The 19,680-nt window shown below is 44.5% G+C and overlaps 1 long non-coding RNA gene across 9 annotated transcripts in view; it reads left to right on the forward strand.

Moving 5' to 3' along the window:
* The first annotated feature begins 590 nt into the window (after window positions 1-590).
* The window catches only part of LOC135279605 (uncharacterized), a 99,177-nt gene continuing 80,087 nt past the window's right edge, over window positions 591-19,680 (forward strand). For 7 of the 9 annotated variants that reach the window (XR_010346827.1, XR_010346831.1, XR_010346823.1 and 4 more), the window contains exon 1: window positions 597-702. This is a non-coding gene — a long non-coding RNA (uncharacterized LOC135279605). Of the gene's footprint in view, window positions 703-19,680 lie in introns of all 9 variants that reach the window. The other 2 variants (XR_010346828.1, XR_010346832.1) reach the window with 1 other exon arrangement.

The following is a 19,680-nucleotide window of genomic DNA, read 5'->3' on the forward strand; positions in this document are numbered from 1 at the left end:
AGAGAAGGAGAAAATGTCCCCGAATGCTTTAGAAATGTCTGGCAAAGGTAACCTAAGATATTAAAATTAAATAGGAAGATCTGTGGATGTCACTAAATGTACCAGCTGTACCTGGATCACAACATTTCTAAACCGAAAATATAGAAACATTCTGAGATGTGCTGTGAGGAATCACTGCTTAGTTTCACATGATCAAGCTTTTTTTTCCCCTTCCTAATTGTTATTTGTGTTCCTTCACCTGAAATAGACTTTGAATTCCTTTAATGCACTTATGAATCTACTTTGCATTTCCCATCCTGGAGTTTCATTTTCTCCCTGCAATATGGACAGCTCATTACTCAGTCTATCAAGTAAAAAAGTTTCCTCCATCCCTTCATTCCTGGGGTTCTGTCTCTCTACTAACACTTAGAAATGAATCTTCTGGTATTTTAGTGGTCTTTCTGAAATGAAACGTGCAGGTGTGGGCTACTGATAATGCATTTAAAATTCCAACCTTTTCTAACAGGTGAGAATTTATCACATTTTTAAAAAAATTTTGTCTTTGGAGAAGGTGGTGAGGAATTGTCCTCCTCCCCAGTTTGGGAGCTGAGGGCTGCCCAAAGCACAGCGGCGCTTTGACAGTGGCAGCGCCTGCCGGAGCCAGCGAGGAGGGACTGACAAAATTCTCTTGGCAAACAACACTGAGCAGATGCAGATGGAGTGGTGAGGCTTGAACTGCACCTATAACTCATTGCGAGGCACATTTTGGTACTATATTTCTGAAATATGGAGTGCTTGGCAGTGTCTGGAAGCTGTCTGGTGCGGGCCTGCGTGCGCTGTGCCAGAGCACGAGGATGGCTGTGCAGGGCAGGGCCTGGGGCCAGGCCCTTCTCTCAGGGAAATGCAATTAGCAGCGACACCCAGCAGCAAGGGAGAGTAAATTTGAAGAAGAGATTTAACTTCAGTTGGGATTGTAAAAGGGGAAATTGGATCTTTACTCAATGATCCCTATTGACTGTTCTTACAGATTTATGCAGAGAGATTTATTTCAACAAAGAAGTGCCTCTGTGGTCACAGGGGTTCGATGTTGGCTTCTCTGGTCCTTCATTTGGGCTGGCTTTGGGGATTTAATTTTTTCTAATCTTAAGCACCTTTATAAGTCTCCCAAATCAGGAGTCCAATTGCTCTGTGAAGGTGGTGGCAAAAATAAGCCTGGTCAGTAGTTCCCATGGGCTGCAGTTTGAGATGATGGTTTCTCAGTTTTAGCTCTGCAGGGAGCCCAGAGTGATTGGGTTCTGCCTCAGGCTCCAAGCACTCCAGCCATCACACGTGTGACTCTGGAGCTGTGGCAGGGCTGCAGGGCAGACCCAGCTGGGAAGTGCAGCCAGGGCCAGGATGTGCTGCCCACGGGAGAAAATGCCAAGCTCAGCCTCTCTACTTTCCAGGCTGGATTTCCTTGGCTGAAAAACAAGCAGCTTTTATTTTACAGCAAATATTTCAAGAAAATGACATCAATCCCATCTGAGACTGCCCTGGGGCATGAAAATAACATAAGGGAAATGTTTGACCAGCGTGTTTCAGACTGAAATAAGCAGTGTCTAAGCAAATATTCCTGTATTGTTTCTACAGGCAGACTCTGCCAGGCAAGAGATCCCTGCTGGAATGGGGCTGATCCATCCTGGTACCTGGGCCTGCAGTGAGCTCAGTGTGAGAGCTGCTCCTTCCTGCTCCCAAGGGTGCTCTCAGCCCACACAGGCAGGGGTTGTTCCCTCCAGCAGAACCCCTTTCCTGCATGGGGGGTGATTAAAAACACGTGGCTGAGCTGCCAGTCTGGCTCTGAGGAGCTCAGCCTTGTGTCCATTGGATCTGAAACTGTTGCTGTGTCTTTCAAAGCAAGAATTCAAACTATTTTTTTTTCTTTTTTACAACCTTTTTCCTAATAGATGTTTTTTTATGGAAAGTTGGGCCATGAAAAAATATTCTATATTTGCACAAAGAATGGGATGTTTATCTTTTTAAAATGTTTTTTTTTTGAACAGCTTAAAAAATTGAAATCACTTTTGCAATTTAGAGGAAAAGTGAACTATTTATTTAAGTACTTAATCCGTTGTGCATCAAGGCACTTTAATGAATCAGACAAGAAACAGACCTGAAGCACAACAAAGGCGGTGAGAGGAATATGCGAGGAGAAACTTGATCTCATTTACTTTTATTGGTGAGGTGGAAGGGAAAAGTGGCTGAAATCTCCTAGGTTAATGGAATTCTGAATGCTATCTTATGTGACTGTGGTATCTTGAGGAGCAGATTAGCAGCTGGCTGGCTCAGGCAGCTGGCAGAGCAGCAGAATTCCTGAGCTTTGGCTGTCTCCGGTCTCGGACCCGGAGGAGCTGCGTTCCAGCTGCAGACGGAGCTCAGCCGCCCTGGGCGGCCCCACTCCAGCAGGCCAGCTTCATTAGCCCGAACTGATGATGAAAAAACTGTTTTAAGGAGCAATATTAATCACCAGCCCTAGCAAACATTGTTTGGGTCAGCGGGGAGAAAAGCTTTTGTCCGGGCTTGTGCAATTTCCTGCAGCCGGGCGCCGCCAGCTCGTGCCGAAGCCGCAATTCCCATTTTTACTGAGGAGAGTTTGCTCCCAAAGCCTTGTCTGCTTGGTCACCCCTCAAGGAGAAAGAATGCCTCTCCATATGTCTTCAGCAGAAGGCAGCCGGGGCTGACAGATAGCAACGAGATGATGTATTCCAAGAAATGCTCAATCCATGGCAAGAAAATGAGCGTGGGGGGAAGGGGGAGCTGAACCAAACTCGCAGAGATGGAAGCCAGGGGAGGACACCCAGAGCTGGGCAGCCACAGGTCAGGCTGGGCACACAGCACAGCATCTGAAAAAATAAAAATTTGAGGAGGAATAAGTTGAATATTTTTATGAAGGAAGTTGTAGAAAGTTCAGAGGCATGAAAACCAACAGTGTTTTTTTTTATTTCCTTATAAAACAACTCAGAAACATTCAGGAAGTGGTATATTGAGTGGGAGAAGAAATCAATGGAGTTTAATGGGTGGCGCAAGCATAATTTGAGAGCTAAATCTAAGGCAAAATCTGTTTGCATATACATGTGCCAACTCAAGTGTCTGTGTGAATGGTAATGTATTGGCCTGTTTTGTGCATAATAAAAATACTTCAGTGGATGAAATTCTCTCTGTGGTACAGGACTGTAAAGGACAGGGTGGTCGCTTGCACATAACTGATCAGCTGTAAGGCCATTTGGAAAATGAACCTTGTCACCAGAGCTGTAGGACAGCCCAGAACTGGCACCTGCCCTGCTGTCAGTGCTTGGGTAAGAACACCAGTGGAGAGCCTGGGCCTGTCTGGCAAAAGGCAGGAGAGAAATCATCATTACTTCTCACTCTCCAGTGTGTTGTATAATGTATTTTAGCAGGCAATTTATCCCCAAAACTGCAGCTGATGTGGAGTGTCTGGCCCTCTGAGTCAGCAGCAGCAAAAAACAATATAAACTCTGATCTCTATGTAACAGGCAGGAGTCAGAATAAAGGTAGCCAGCTTCAGGCAGCCTCATTTCTCAAGGCAGTTGGATTTTGTTTTCTTGCTTTCCCTGTTTCCTCCTGATAAACACTATTGCCCAGTCTCCAGTTTCCTTTGATTGTTTTCAGCCTCATTCATGCAGCATCCCACTTTGTTCTGTGAAAAGACCAGTCCCCTACTCTGTGGAGAATTAAAATGAGTTGCACTCAGTGTGTAACTCACTCCCAGGGCCGAGTGTCTGTGGTTGGGCTCACTCTGGCCGAGGGATGCTCTGGCAGGGCCTTTCCCCACCCTCTGCTGGGGGATTTCTCCCTGGTGAAGCAGCTCACACCAAACTCCTCCCCAACACCAGCACCATTCCCCAGGCAGGGTTTTGCAGGGTTAATGAAGGCAATTAGCTCAGTGCTGTGAGCAGGAGAGCTCCTGGGGAGCACAGGGTTCTCCAGAGGGGCTGGGAAGGCAGCATAGCACCAGGGATGGAGTAGCCAGGGCTGTGCAGGGCTGCAGCCACAGCACTGAGTTGCTGCCCCTCGTCCTCATCCACAGGGAACTCTCCAAGCGGAGACACCCACAGCCCCATCACTCTGCCACAGCAAATGGCATTTCCCAGGCATTGCATCCACGGGGATTCACTGGGGACTCAGCCCTGCCTGTGATTCCTGGGGCTGGGATCACTCCTGCGCAGTCAATAGAGGAGCCATTCCATGTTGCAAATAGAGTATGGGCAACAGAACCAGTGTTTTACTGGATCTGTCAGGTTAGAAAGACAGGACATGAGAATAAGGTTAAAACCCATAAATCTAAGTCCTCAGGTACTGGAGAGGGAAGTATTGTACTGCTTTTCCAGAGTGTGATCTGTCAGTCAGGAGCAGCTTTTCTGTCCTTCACAGTTGGGACCTGGCTTGGTCAGGGAGTGTAACTCGCAGAAGGGAAGAGAGACTTCACAAAAGCACCAGCATAACTTATTATCCACCTCTCTGTTGCTCTGTTGTGGTGAGTTTGGGTTTTTTTGAGGGCTATATTTACTGAAGGAATCCTTAAAAAGGTAATTTTGCAGTTTCAGATCATTGTTCATTCTCCAGTCTCCCTGATTAATTCTATTAAATTCTCGTGGACTTTGTAAAACCAGGTGTTGAGGAACACAAACTTTCCACAGCCCAAACCAGATGTCTCCTACAATTCAGTGGGAATATCCCTGTGGAAAATGAATTGAATGTGGTAAGGTCTTGCTGTCCTGGGAAAAGTGAGTAAGAGGAATCCATCTTTTCCCATGAGTTCTCCATTATTAAGAGTTCCTCATCTGTTTTTATACAGCAGTAGTAACCAGCCCGTCGTGTTTTTATTCTGTCCCTCTCTGATTACACTGAGCCCCTCAGGCAAATCTTTCTACTCAGTAAGTCTTCTGTCAGACTATAGAAATCTTTGTAGCAATAGATTGTAATGAAGATTAAGTTGATGGGTTCATGAGTGATTTATTATAAATTGTTGTGCAGTAAGGGTTTTTCCCCCCCTTGTGTAGTGAAAGAATTATGTGCGTGTAGTCTCAGGGCAACCTCTCAGGGAAATGAGGAGAATAAAACAAGTCAAGAGTGTCCTCAGATTGTCCTCTGCTCTTTGATGCATTTTGGAAGGCTTTCTTGGAGATGGAGGGGTTCTCTGGTGGGAATTCTGGAGAAATGCTTTCCCGTGGCACTCCAGCCCAGGGTGATGCAGACCTGGGGAGGAACTGTACATAAGTACAAGAATATAAATCAGCTTCAAGATGAAAGCTCTTAAATCTGCTCTGTGCTGCTCACGCTGATTATCATGGCCCCAAGGCGTAGTTACAGAAGGATGCACTCAGGAGGGCTACTTCAGAATTTCCACAAGTCATTACTGATTATGGATCTGCACTTCTAAGTGTTTATGGGGGGATGATTGATACACTGAGGATGTACCTTTCAGGACTGCGTAAAGAGGAGCAAGGCTTGATTTGCACTTGGATTTTCATTATTTTACCATTTCAAGTGGCTCCTATTTCATAAACAGCAGCTATGGTAATGCATTTAGGATGGTTTTCATATTCATGGATACATATATATGCATATTTTTACCAGATAGGCACCTTAAAATTTTCCAGTCATTATTATGAAATGCAATATAGCCTCTAAAGCTCATTCTGAAAGGATATCTATAATCAATTAACTGACTCTCCAGAGCAGCCTTAATATGGTGTTTTAATTAACACCATGTTGGAAAGCAGAGCAAGCTCCTGCAGAAGTCTTGAAACAGGAACTGGGCTTCACAGCCCAGCTTTGCAGGCAGGGTCTCTCTTCAGGTCTGAGGGATGCTTTTTGTATCCCACAGTTCCACTGCTCAAAATCCTACCTGTAGGATCAAAAGGAAGAATGAACAGGCTTCTTATTTCCAAGAGAAACAGAGAGCAGTGCAGCAACTTCCAAGTACATAGGATGAGATGCTGCTGGAGCATAGCCAAGCAGAGCAGAGTTTTACCAGGGAGCACAAGTGACCTCTTGCAAACCCCAAAGCAGGAGACAGGGGAGGGGGGAGCAGCCAGCAGGATGCCAGGCAAAAGCAGTGTTGGCATGTGCTCCTTGCAGAGGTGTCTGCTTCAGGATCAAGCAGCAGCATAATCACTGTTGATATCCCTTTGTCAAAACCAGTAATTCTTCAGCTGTGATTTGATAAATCTATATTTATTGGTTAGCATTTCACTGGGTCTCACTTGGCAGAATTTCATTACACTGAGTCTGCTCTGCAGCTGTTGAAGCTCTTCAGAGTCAATAATTTACACCAGGAAAAGCTCCAGTGTTTGTATTTAAAACTTTATGGTGCTTTTTGTGCTTCTGGTCTTTTCTGGCAGCTCTGGGTGATACCCCCAGTTCTGGGCTGAGTTTCTGTAGTTATTACCTATAGAACTCTTTTCTTTTGTTTCGTGATAATAAACAGAGATTATTTAATGCAGATAAATAGTTACAAATCCAGTTTGTCACTCCCATAATTTATTTTCATGCAATGACGTATTTCTCCTGCTGGAAGTAAATTATCAATTTTTCTGAGGGTTTTATTTCTTTTCACTATTTCTGACTATACAGAAAACTCCACATTTAGAAACACAAACTTTTCTGATTGTTTGGGGACCTCAGGGTGCTGGAAATGAAAACAGACATACCTGCATATGGCTCAACACAGAGGACATCCAATGATTTTAAGGGACAGCAATCTTTTCTCCATAAAAACTTGTACAGATTTCCTAAATCTCTTCTGGTGTTGAAAGACTGGAAACAAATCTGATCTGAAAATGACACCAGAACACTTGACTATTTAGCTATGTAAGAGGCATATTTGCATTAGTTATCTAGAGTTTTAATTGCTCTTACAGGTGGATGTTTACTGAAGAGACTCTTTTTGATAAATGAAAGAACTAAATGACACTTTTATTCTTAGGGTTTATATCTACATTTTCTTTGTCTGCTGGTAGAGTAAAATGTGCCACACAGCCTGCAGGGGTGTGTTTGTCCACACAGAAATTGCCTTTTCCTGGGCTTTATAAAACAATTAAAATCTTTCTGTGAACCTTGGCTGCCTCTTGGCTGCCTGACTGAGCAGGCTGGGGAAGGGAGGGAGGGCCAGGAGCTGTTCCTGGTGTGTGGCTGGGGTGGAATTCAGCCCAACAAGTGGTGGGCGCAGGCTGAGCAGATCAGGAGAGTGATTAAATTCCTGCTGTGTGTAATAATTGCTGTATTGATAGAACAGTGGGGTAAGTGAATTTGCGCTTAATCTGCTGTGTCAACCTGGAAAAAATGTGCCTTGGGAGTGAGGGCATTTTTGTGCTTATATTAATTTGATACCACTTTTGGTAAATGGGTCAGTGATCTGAGGTATTGTATTTTTGGCATTAAGAGAAGTGCTGGGCACTCCAAAATGTTTTAGCTTTTCTTTCTGTGAAAATCACTCCACTTTGTTTTCCTGGACTTGGAGATGATGAAATATGTTTGTGGCTATTATTATTATTGTTGTTGTTATTATTATTATCATCATCGTCATCATCATCATAACTATCACTATCACTATTATTATTTTATTGGAGAGATGAGCAAAATTTTGGTCTGGCACAGGCAGGAAAAAAAATGAAGTGACATCCAAACTGCACTTTGCAAATACACAAATAAACTGAATAATAATAATAATAACATGTTAATCAAATAATTTGACCTTGTTAGGGCTCTAATACATCCAGCAGAACCAGCGTGTGCTGACAGGAGTTTTCCAGCCTCCTGTTCTGCTTCTGGGAAAACACTGGTTGTTTCACAGTGAAGTCTGAGGGAGGTGACTGAAGAATGCTGTTAGATTTTGGTGGCATGAGAGAAAGTTCATTTAATGCTTCACATGCTATTATGCAGACCAAGGGGTTCAGGCATCTCAAAAATAATTTCCAGATCAGTACTAACAAATATCAGTTCTGCTGAAATATCTGAGTGCTGCCCTGAACTGAAACAGAGCTGGATAATTTTAAGCTGCACGCAATGAAAATTCCTTGCAGGCTGTTAGAATTAACTTGTTTGGTCAAAACAAAAGAGCTGAGATTAAATTACGTGGTTTCATCCCCATCTGGGACTTCCAACTTCTTTGAGAAAAATGGGATTTCAGAATCAGAATAACCCTTGGAAGAGCACAGGGAGGTGAGAAGAGGCAGAGCTGAAGGAAACCCAAGCCTGAGGAGTCCCAGGGATGGCTGGAAGAGGGAAGTGCTCCAGGCCAGCCCCTCTCCTCGTTTCCCCAGGGAGATGCCTGGGTTAGGGCAGAGATGGCAGCTGGCACAGGAGCCTCCGTGCTCTGCAGAGCCACTTTGCCAGCCTGACCCGAGCTTGCAGGGATGGAGATTCCTGCCTGGAGTGGGAGTGGGAGTGCACTAATTATGTGCTGATGGCAGGCTCTGTGTAATAGCAATTCTCACTCAATTACTCAGTGCACAGTGTCACTAGTAGAACCCAATTAATTTTAAAAAACATTCCCATTTAAAGGAAGGCAATATGTTGCATTTCTACAAGTTATCTATAGTGTTAGGATGGCCAATTTAGCCAACTCTTCACTGCATTAGACAGTGATGCAAACAAAGCAGCAAAAAATGGTGTGAGGAGAAATAAATATCTGTCTTTGTGGTGCTGAAAGCTCCCGAGGCTGTGCCTTGCAGGCCTTTCTCAGGGTCTGTCCCAGCACATGCAGGCCCACTGAGGATGTTTTAAGCCAAATTTCACTGCAGGGTAGTGGTCTGCTGTACTTATTGTTTCAGGTATGAACAGAAAGGAAGTACCAGCTAAGGCCAGTGGATAAATAAACATTCAGTGTTCAACTTCTACTGTGATTTAGGATTGAATTTCACAGAACCAAAGAGCTGTAGAATGATCTGGGTGGGAGGGGCCTTGCAGACCTTGTTCCCCCCTTGCCATGGCAGGGACACCTTCCACTGTCCCAGGCTGCTCCCAGCCCCAGTGTCCAGCCTGGCCTTGGGCACTGCCAGGGATCCAGGGGCAGCCACAGCTGCTCTGGGCACCCTGTGCCAGCCCTGCCCACCCTGCCAGGGAGCAATTCCTTCCCAGCTTCCTTCACTCACAATGAACAGGGTTTTACCTACAGGTCTTTCCTGAAGAGAGAACACCACAGTCACAGTAAATATTAACAAGAGATTGCTAATTGGAGGCTTCCTTTGGTCTATGGGAAGTGTCAGCTTCTGGTGTAACATTTAAGTAAAGAGTAATAAAATATGTAAGGTTAAAATTAAATGTTAATAAATATATAGCTCAAAGAATGGACTAGAGTCTTCTAAATTGTAAAAGAAAAAAAAATCGATTTTGGCCTGAGTGTGAGGCATGTGCTAAGACAGCTCCACTCTGTTTCCTGGCTCTTAATGTAGCTGATGCCATGTACACCTGGGGAGCCCTGAGACACCCCCCATGAGTGTGTGTGAAACAGCTGGGGAAAAGGGGAAATAAGCCTTGGTTTGGGGCAGGAGCTGTTCCTGCAGCCTTTGAAGCCAGCAGAGGAGTGGAGCCCTGGCAGCTGTGCTGTGTCTGTGCCTGACCTGGGGCTTTGGGGGATCACACTGCTGCCACAAGAGGAGTGACTGCCCTCAGGAAGGAGCAAAGAGCACCTGACAGCCCGTGGCTACAGAAAAATTAATTGGGAAGTGAGCAAACTGCTAGCCTTATGCCTGGCCTTGATGTAAGCAGCAATGACAACCTCTTTGCTCCCAGATTTTGCTGTCACTTGGTGGTGAGGTTTCTATCTGGACTGCAAGAGATGTTTTAGATTTGAAGCGACTGACTGGAAGAATTTAGTGGAACAACTCCATTTGCACTACTCCAAAATGCACAGGGCTGTTACCTGACAAGCTATTCAAGAAATGCTTGTAAATGTGGGTTATTTGTCATTGTTTGTTTGACTAGGAGGAAAACCTCACCTGTTTTCCACCAGCAGCATTTGCTTTCTGTTGTCATTTTAAAAGCTATTTTAATGCAAAGGTTGCATGGGTTTTATGTTGGGATATGATGGGGCTGTTCTCAGAGTTCCCCTCAGATGGGAAATACAAACCCACAGGATTTCTCAGCTGCCATTCCATCCCCAGATGTCCTTTGAGAGGGTGTTTGTAGCCCCCATCCCTGCAGTTTGCATTCACTGGTGCTATGATGACTTAGCCATTTGGGGAAAGAGGTGGAAGCAAACATGGTTAAAGCCCAGCCAGTGCCCAGGGAGTCAGATCCTCATTAGCAGCACCTTCCAGCCATAATCAGTGAGCCTTGGAGAGCAGGTTTTGTCTTGCTCTCCACCAACCTTGCTGCCCACAAGTGATTTGCACTCTTATGGAGCAGAACTGGGAACAGAATGGATAAGGATAATCACAAGTCTGAAAATGCTCTGAAAGCAAAAAAAACCCAAAAAAACCCCAACAAACAAACAAAACCCCCCCCAAAAACAAACAAACAAAAAACCCAAAACAAACAAACAAACAAAACAAAAAAAACCCACCCCCAAAAAAAACCCAAACACAAAAACAAAAACAAAAAAACCAAACCAACCAAACAAAAAAACCCACCAACAACAAAAACTAAAACAAAACAAAACAAAAAAAACCCCAAAACAAAACAAAACAAAACAAAACAAAAAACCCAACGACACACACACAAAAAAAAAAAGCCCTGGGCTCAGGGACAGCAAACCTGGAATTCAGAGCAGAAAATAAAGAACATTAAAAGGTCAGGTCTGTTGGAGCTACAACATTGTGAGTTTGTCACTGGATAATAAATCTTTATTGCAGGAAAATATCCCTGGGGCCCTTCCATGTGCTTCCTCTGGGGAAGGAGCATGTTTACCCTGATGAGCATTTCCTCATGGTGAAAACCATTAATAAATAATAAATAAACCTCATTTATTGCCTGGGGAAGCAGTGATCAGAGGGGAGCACGTGCCCAGGGTGAGACCCTGCTGCTGCCACAGCCTCGCCTGGCTCAGGCTCTGCCCAGCTGGAGCCGAGTTGGATTAAATGGGATTTCAGAATTGGAAATTTGATCAAATCAGATTTTCTGGGAGAAGCCACCAGGGAGGGTGGGTGTGATGGGCAGGGCTGCTGTGAGACATGGGGCTGGAGGGTGGGATGGGGTGGGGGATTAGGATGCTGCTCCTGCTTCATAAACCCCTCCTGGCCTGCACTCCTGGGCTTCTCAGAGACAGATTTTGGTGTGTGTGAAAAGTTTTTATTTCTGTAATTATCTTTCCAGCATCACAATAGCTTAATTCAGTGGTGAGTTCCCTAAACTGGTGGTGTAAGACACAGGGCAACCCTGTGTGGATGTGCAGCTGGGACAAGCTGAAGGGAAAACTGGAATTCTGGGCATGGCAGAGCCCACTCATCACAACACAGACTGGCCAGAGTTGTTCTCCAGTCTCATTACCAATTTACAGTCCTAATCTAAAAGGAGCCACCTTGACCTTCTTTCCTCCCTGTCACTCTCAGTGCAAATTTGGTGTTTGTTTAATTATATTCACTAATTTATATGTTTTAATAACATGCTAAGCATCTAATTTATATCTGAATTCATTAGATAAAATAGTGTTTCCATGGAAAATTTAGTACAGCCACCACTGGATGTTTTTCTTTCCATAGGTTTATAATTTACCTCCAGTATATTACATTTCCATGAGAAACCTAATGATGGCACAACACACTCTTACCAACAAAAAATTCCCTTATTTTGCTATTTAAAATTTATATTTTAAGAATTCTATTTTCCCTCTTTAAATAATAAACTGTAGATGAGGGTATGTGCATCTTTCTCCTGTGATGTTTAACTGGCACGGTTATCAAGTTATCTTTGAAGATTATTTGTTGCAGAGCACGAATTGGAACCAAACTTAGCAAGTAGGAGGTGAATTTGTGCTTGGAACCGTTATTGAGGGAGAAAAGCTATCCAGAGTGGAATGGCACTGTCCATGGGAGAAAAGTGAAGGGCTTCCTAAAGGATTTATTTGGATTTCACTGAGGAATACTGACTCAGGGCAACTTAAACACAAGACGTAAACATCCTGTGCCTGAAGCATGTAGTCAGTGTTCCTTTGGAGAAATCCACATATATCCTTTAATGGAGGATAATCAGAGTTCTTTGGTGAAATCCTGACTGCCTTGGGAGGTGCAGGGTGGAGTGCTGGGTTTGCTCTGGCTCCATCCTTGGTGGCAGTGGGGCAGCCCAGGCTCACCCAGGGCCCTGGGGAGGAGCTCCCCGTGCCTGGGGGTTTTGTGCATGGGGCTGGCTCTGGCCAAGCTGCCCTGTGAGACTCCAGCTCTGATTAATGGAAGCTGGGTGGCTTTGCTGCTGGCATTATTGCTTAAAGTCCAGTTCAGCAGAGCTCAGGTGATGTGCACAGGCACTGTGCTTGACCTAAGATTATTTCAAAGAGGACTGAACACTGCTTTTGAATTTAGTGAAAGCCTCTTTGAAAACACTGCATCAGCCCTGTCCCCTTTAACCAATGCTGTTGAAATGTCAGCTTTGATAGACACGTCTAGTTTTGTTCTGTGTCTGAATTTGAGCTGAAGGATGACAGCTATAGACTTTAATATGACTTATCTCCCTCTTCAATCCAAGCTTTAGGTATTCATGTTAATTAAAATGCATGGTAATGTCAAGCTGGTGAATAGTTACAATGTAAAATGCCAATTATCCTATTTTTGAATGCATCTGAAATAATAAACGAATTCATCAAGCCATGAGCCTCCAACTAAACAGATGTCTGGGATGTAAATGGATGGGAAGGACCAGTGCCATAAATCCTACAGACATTTGTCAGGCCTCTGATGTTCTCTGTACCTTTGCTGTTAAGTCTGTTGAGGTTGAAGGCTCATCCACAGCAAGAGGGGTTTGGCTGTGCCTGTGCCAGCTCTGGCGCAGAGCTGCAGGAGAGGCTGCCTTGGCACCTCCAGCTGCTCCTGGATGATGGAGAGGCACCAAAACTGGCTGTCCCTTGTAAGCTCAGGCCCCCACATTGGAGTGGGATATGTCAGGTTTGTGGGAGATTTTGGTGTTTGGTTTTTTTTCTTTTTTTTTTCTTTAAACTACCGTTCCACCTAAAGTACTTGGCAATGCTAATGTTTATTTTTTCCCAGTCTGAACTGAAGAGGTTTAAGCTTAAACTGAGAATCTGCAGGAGTGAGCCCTGCAGGGAGGCAGTTCTCTCTCTTGGTCAGTCTCCGCTGCAGGCAGGTGGGAAGCAGCCTTTGAGCAGATTGGGCTGCATTTACAGGCATTTGATCTCTGCTGAACTGGGGTAACCAGATGAAACGTCTTCTATTATTCACTCTGTATTCACTCAAATAATTCAGGACCAGTGGTCTCCAGCCACTTTGTGATACAGCTTGCCTACAACATGAAACTTTCAGCAGCTGCATTTGAATCAGCTGACAGTTCAAAAGCATGGTGTTAGTTTGTGTTTAAGGGATCCAGATTAGGATTTAGAACTGCCCTGTGCCTGGAAATGCACCAGCACATCCAGGCTGTGAGCAGAGTCCAGAGGCGTTTTCCTGCTCAGCTGGTGCACTCCACAGCTTCAGCAAAGAAGGGATGGATGCTCCAGAACTCAGGCAAGCATACACAAGATTATTTAAAGTGCTGTGCTACTAATACCAGCATTCTGTGAGAGCTAGGGATGGGTGAGGTGATGTCAGAAGTGGCTTTCAGCTAAGGAAATAGGTATTTCCATGCCGAGTTCTTTGTAGGAGGATTCATTTTCCAAATTGGTCAATGCTTTCAAGTGTCTGAACTGCTGGTTTTGCTTTCCTCCAGAGACTTTCACACACACTTCCATCCATTCAGGACTTGGGAAATGTTAAAAATACAAGGTGTAACCAAAGACTGGCTCTTTATGAGAAGAGTCAGGCAGAGTTTTGGCTCATGTCTCTCTCAGAGCAGGCTGGAACCACAAGGAGATCTCATGATAAGCTCTTCACAAGCTTGGAGAAGCCTGGTCTGCTCTGGTGACGGGAAGCACTGCAGGTGGCATACAGAGAACAGTGCCCCTCACACTGAAGAACACTGGACAGGACAGAAGGAAGTTGCATTTTTTTTTTTTTTTTTCTTACCTTACATCTGATACCTGCAGACCTGGGCTCAAATCACAATTCAAGAATAACTTCAAGGCAAAGGTGTAGGTGTGCACCCACACAAAACAAACCTTTGGCTACAATTAAGACCCCCTAGCATATGTCCTGTTTTGTCCTGAGGACTGGAAGGGCATTGTGTGCACAGTGGGCACAGCTGCTGCCATTCTTAGTTAAACATTCGGTTATTGAGGGATGTAACCGTGCTGCTCAGAAACCTGGACTGTCTTTGGGGGAGCAGTGGTGCAGTTACAGTTCTTTGTGAAGGGGATTTTTGCTCAGCACAGAAAATGTCCCTCCTGTCCAGCACTGTGCTCTGAGCAGTGGTGGCAGCACAGCTGACTCATTAATTTGCTGCTGTAGTTAATCTGCAGTTGTGAGGGTGATGGAGAGCTGAGAACCAGGGAAGGAAGGTGACATCTGGAGACCCAGGGAAGAGAAAGTGGAAGTGCTTGCACTCTGAAAAAAGGATCCTGCCAAGAATGTAAAAAGTACATATGGGTGGCTCTCAACCAAGCTGTAGAAATGTTCTTGATCTTTGAGTTTTCTTCTGCTTCATTTCTGTGCTGTGTCTCCACTCGTCTGGTGTCTGAGAAAGAGCAACTGTCAGCAGTCAGGGAAGGCAGGAGAAGTTCTGTTGGGTCTGTGAAAGCTCTGCTCTGTGGTACAGGATCTCTGGTGATTGACTCCCTCTATGTGATATGTGAGAGAGAAATCCAGACCATGTAACCCATCTGTCCTTATCTACTCGCACACAAAGGTTCACTATCTCCTTCCTTGGGAAGCCAAATTTTACACATTCCTTAAAAAAAAACAAAAAACCACAAACTCAAAACCACAGACAAACAACTGAAAAAATCTACAAGACAGAGATAAAAGTAAAACCAGAAAAGGTTAAATTTGGGTGTGGTGTTAATGACACAAGCTTGTGGGTGCAAGCCTGTGTGGGCCAGCTCTGGACTCGATGGTCCCTGTGGGTCCCTTCCAGCTCAGAAAGGTCTGTGGCTGTGATCTGTGACTGTGACTAATTTTAACTAATTGACCTTTACCAGGAGTAGAGCAGAGTGCCCCCAGCACTCTGTAGGACACAGAAGGGTGCAAGGACTGTTCTGCATTAAAAATGGATGAACACAACTTATTCTGCATATAAGGTCAAAATCTACTGTTCAATGAACAACTAGGATTTTACAGCCTTAATGCTTGGATAGCCAAGCATTTCTGGACATTTTATTTACTAGGAGAAATGTGTGTCTTCTCAAGGGATCCATGGCCACACTTTGGCTGTGTTATGAGCTGTTACTGACCCCCAGACCTGTCTCTGCAGGGCTAATCCTGCTCTCATCCTTGGGCCACCCCTTGGTGTCAGGTTCTGTCCCCATCTGACATCCCTGTGTTACCTTCTGCACACTGGGTCCAGCTCTGCTCCAAGCACTGCAGGGGTCAGTGGATCTAAGCTGTTTTCACAGAGTTTTTCTTAACAACGGTGTTCATCCTAGCAGCCCCAGTACCCAGCAGTAACCCAAAGGCCAGTGAATCCCTGAGGCCACAGAGGGATGTGCTTACAGAGGATGTGTTCCTCTGACTCACTGAGATGTCCCTGTGCCTCAAGCAGCAAGCTGGAAGAGCAGGAGCAGGGCTTTGTGCTGGGCAGGTGAGCAGTGCTGCCTCAGATTGCTCTGGTGCCACAGGATTTTAACATTTTGTCATCTGCTTCACCAGGAAAGGACAATTTCCTGCAGCAGGACCATCATTCAGAGATGCCTGACTGCTGGCCAGGGGTGATGTAGGGACTTGCTAGAAAATAAGGAAAAGGTGGGTGCTCAACTCTCAACTTCTTCGCTGAAAGGAGCTGTAGGTCTGGGTGGGGGTGGCCAGAGGTGGGAACTGTCCTGGCATTCAGGAGTGCTGGAAAAGCCCTGCTGGGATTGTCAGTGTCACCTCGGGTCCCAGTTCACAGGTCAGAACTGCTCCTCTCAGCCAGCACAGGGGGCCTGAGTCCTCTGTCCATGTGGAGGGTCCTGGCTGGGGGTGTTGGGCATCCCTGGGACCCCCTTGGAGAGGGTTTTTCTTTACATCTCTGAAGCTGTTCCGACCCAGACACCTGTGCTTGACCAGAAACCAGTGCAGAGCTGACAGACAGTTGAGCACACAAAACACACACTAGAGTGTGAAAACCAAAATGTGCCAGGGCTGTTGGCCCCTGAGTTGGGTGGGACTATTTATTTATGGACAAACTAATTGTATCCTTTCTCCTTTTACAGCAAGAGGACTTACAATGGCTTTTTATTTTCAGCTCTAATTAGGAAAATGTTCTGGAAGTCCAATGTTATTTATTACCTGCATGTTAGTGACAAAATGAACGAATTCTAAAGTGATCAGTGATGGCTATAAACTTGCTCATGGAGTTTGGGAGAGACTAAAATTAATTTGTTACTAAATGACAGTGTTTTGGTGAATTCTCATCTTATTAAAGACATGCAAAGGACTAAATTATTTGCATAAAGTGAAATTAAATAGATTCTTTAGATGTGAGAGCTCTTATGACAATTCAAAACAAGGTGGAGGGCATTGCCCCTGCAGATTTTGGGTCAGCTTATAACACTTTGTGTTTATCATAGGATAGTTAGCACAAACCCCTTACTGTTGTTTGGCTTTTTGGTTTTTTTTTTTTTTTTTTTTTGGTTTTTTTTTTTTTTTTTTTTTTTTTTTAATTTGGTTGGTTAGATTGTCATGGTGTTGCTTTTTAAATTTGTTTTTATGTTTTCATTTTAATCAAGGGAGTAAAGTGTCCTTATTTTCTTTTCCAGTCTTTTAAATTAAACAGATTAACAGCTCTTCTTAGTGCTTACTGTCTCAGAAAATTATTTATTCTTTGGGGAAAAAAAAGGATTTAATATATTTGTGTGTAGTTGTGTACTGGCAGCTGATCCCACCCACATTGCTCAGAAAAACTTTGAGTAGTGAAACTTTGCCTCTTGAATTTTGCTGTTCACTCGCTTGAATGTTGTAGCCAAACACCAAGTGAAGGTTCCAAAGCATCCTGTTCTGTAGTTGCACTGAAATCACATGCTTGTTTATTTTAGTCCATGGTGCACTTTCAATTTAAAGAGGGGAAGGTTTCAGAACTTGAGGTAACAGCAGCTCAATCACACTCTCCCCCTTAGGTCATCCAGACCGATCTGTACTGGGAGCAGACCTTTTCATTTGGAGTCTGAATTTAACAGCAAAAACTATTTACAAGAGCAGGGCTTGGGCCATGTTTTGTTAGCAGTTCACACTTCAGTTACCTCTTATTGTAGTCGAAACAAAGAAACTTAATTTTAATTAATCTGGTTTTTTGTGTTGTCATAATAAACCTACTGATCTCTTGATGCATTAAGAAACAAAAAGGTTAAATTTCAATAGCATTGCTTATTTTTGCATAAGAAATATAGATGAGAGAATAAGAAAATGTGTGTAAGACACCTTTCCTTACCTATTTCATTTCTTGTTATCTCTAAAGTAGGGGATGCAAACCAAAAATTTCCTCAATCATTGTGGTGTTTCTGCCTCAGTAATTTCTCCTAATAAACCTTCCTCTGCACTTGCCATCTCTGAACAAGAAATTGCTTTAAGCTATTAATTATACATGCAATTTCTCTCTTTTTTTAATCCAATTCTCTCTCTTTGGCCTATTATCTCTGTGGAGCAGCAAATAGCAATTCAGATAGATGTGTATCATTACCATCTAAAATGTTGTAGGATTCAGGGTTTGTTAGAACCATCTCTTTTGTTAAGGTATGTAGGGTTTTTACATTTTTTTAGTGTTGTCCAGCAGACTGGGAAGGCACTGGGAAGGGAGGTGCTGGCATTGGGATTCCATAAGTGGACAAAGTGCTGGCCAGTCACCTTGGTCTGCAATATCCTCTGGGCAGCCTCACTGATGTGCTTTAAAATATCCAAAGCCAGTTGTCGCCTCTGCCATTCACTTCTTGCTGCAGGATGGGGTTTTGGACCATCCCTTCCCCACTTTTCATGGCATTTCATCAAGCTGGGCTTCAGCAGAGGTACAGGGGCACCTACAATTAGGAATTCAGTCTCTTCAGCTTGAGAAGGTCCCAGCTCTCAGATGTTTTGCTCCAAGCTGGTTGTGCCTGCAGACTCTGCCTCACACCATTGTGTTGTTGTGCTCCCATGGTGCTGTGTCTGCTCTCTGTGCCCTGTGCTCCCAGGACAGCCTTTGCTTCTCCCTGCGTTCAGTGGGGGGTGTTTGCCCCATTTTTAGATCTGAACATTGAATTGCAGCTCTCAGCATGCCAAGGGAGGGAAGGCAGAGCTCTGCTTGGGGGTTCTGAAGATGATGTACCTAGGAAAAGTCTCTGGTAAAAGGTGAAAACAGGTGAGGCAGTCCCTAGAGGCATCTCTTTTCTATTTTGTCACTGAAGTTCCCTCTCGCTGCTGCCTGTAATAGAGTTTGCCTTGAATTCATTGCAGCTGTAGTTTCTCTGTGTCTGAGGAGTCTCTAGGGGGGTACAAAGTCGTGTGGTCAGCTTTGGATTGTTCAATTACAACATCTGAGAGCACTGGGCACCCAGCACACAAGACTTGTCCTTGGCGAGCAGGTCCCCAGTTGTGATGGCTGCAGCTAATTCCCTTTTGGAATTCTGCTTACATTGTAAAGTAGCTGTAAAATTTCAGCATTAATCAGTGCTACCTGGAGAATTTCTGAAAATATAGTACATAGGTATCAAAAAATGGTTTCAGGAATCATAAATTTCTTTTGCTGTGTCCTGAGAAAAATGATAAAATTTCCAGATGCGTCAGTGCTTTCCAAATTGAGATGTTCATCTGGCAATATTATAAAGATGATTTTAAAAAAAGAAAAGATTTAGTAACAAATAAATTTCCCTGGATTTATCTCCTATTTAATATTGTAGCAGCCAGGACTTTTATGTCAGAGGATCCTAAAACTAAGTTATTGTTAGAATTAATCACAAAAGAAGTTGTCGTGCCTACCAAGCACCCAGAACCAACCAGTAGTTTTTCAACCTCAGGTTTAAATCTCATCAATTTCTCAGCTATTCTTGCTTAATATCCTACACCCTGCGAGCAGTGCCAGCACTGCTCCAGCTGCACCTCTCCAGGGGAAGGTGTCCTGGAGGGGGAGTGACCCTGCTGGGAGGCTTGCTCAGAAATGTGTTCCCTGAGGGCTCTGCCAGGCCCCAGCAGGCAGGAGCTCACTGGGAATGGAGTGGGTTTGGGTTTCCTTTGCCTTTTGGGATCCTGGTTTTCAAGTTGTCCCTGCAGGGAGTCAGCACCAGAGGCTGCAGCAGAGGCAGGGGTGAGGGCAGCTCTGCCCCAGGTCGGGGCACCTCGGAGGTGACAGGGACAAACCTGAGGTGCTGCAGGGTGCAGGGAGTGGGGATGGGAGAGGGACAGGGCAGCAACTGGACTGAGATCCGAGGAAATCCCCAGTGCAGGGGGAGAAGGCAGTGAAGAGTCTGAGGGCTGTGAGAGCTGAGGAATTAGCAGTTGT

This window comes from Passer domesticus, chromosome 12 (assembly GCF_036417665.1).
Source record: "Passer domesticus isolate bPasDom1 chromosome 12, bPasDom1.hap1, whole genome shotgun sequence".
Classification (NCBI taxonomy): domain Eukaryota; kingdom Metazoa; phylum Chordata; class Aves; order Passeriformes; family Passeridae; genus Passer; species Passer domesticus.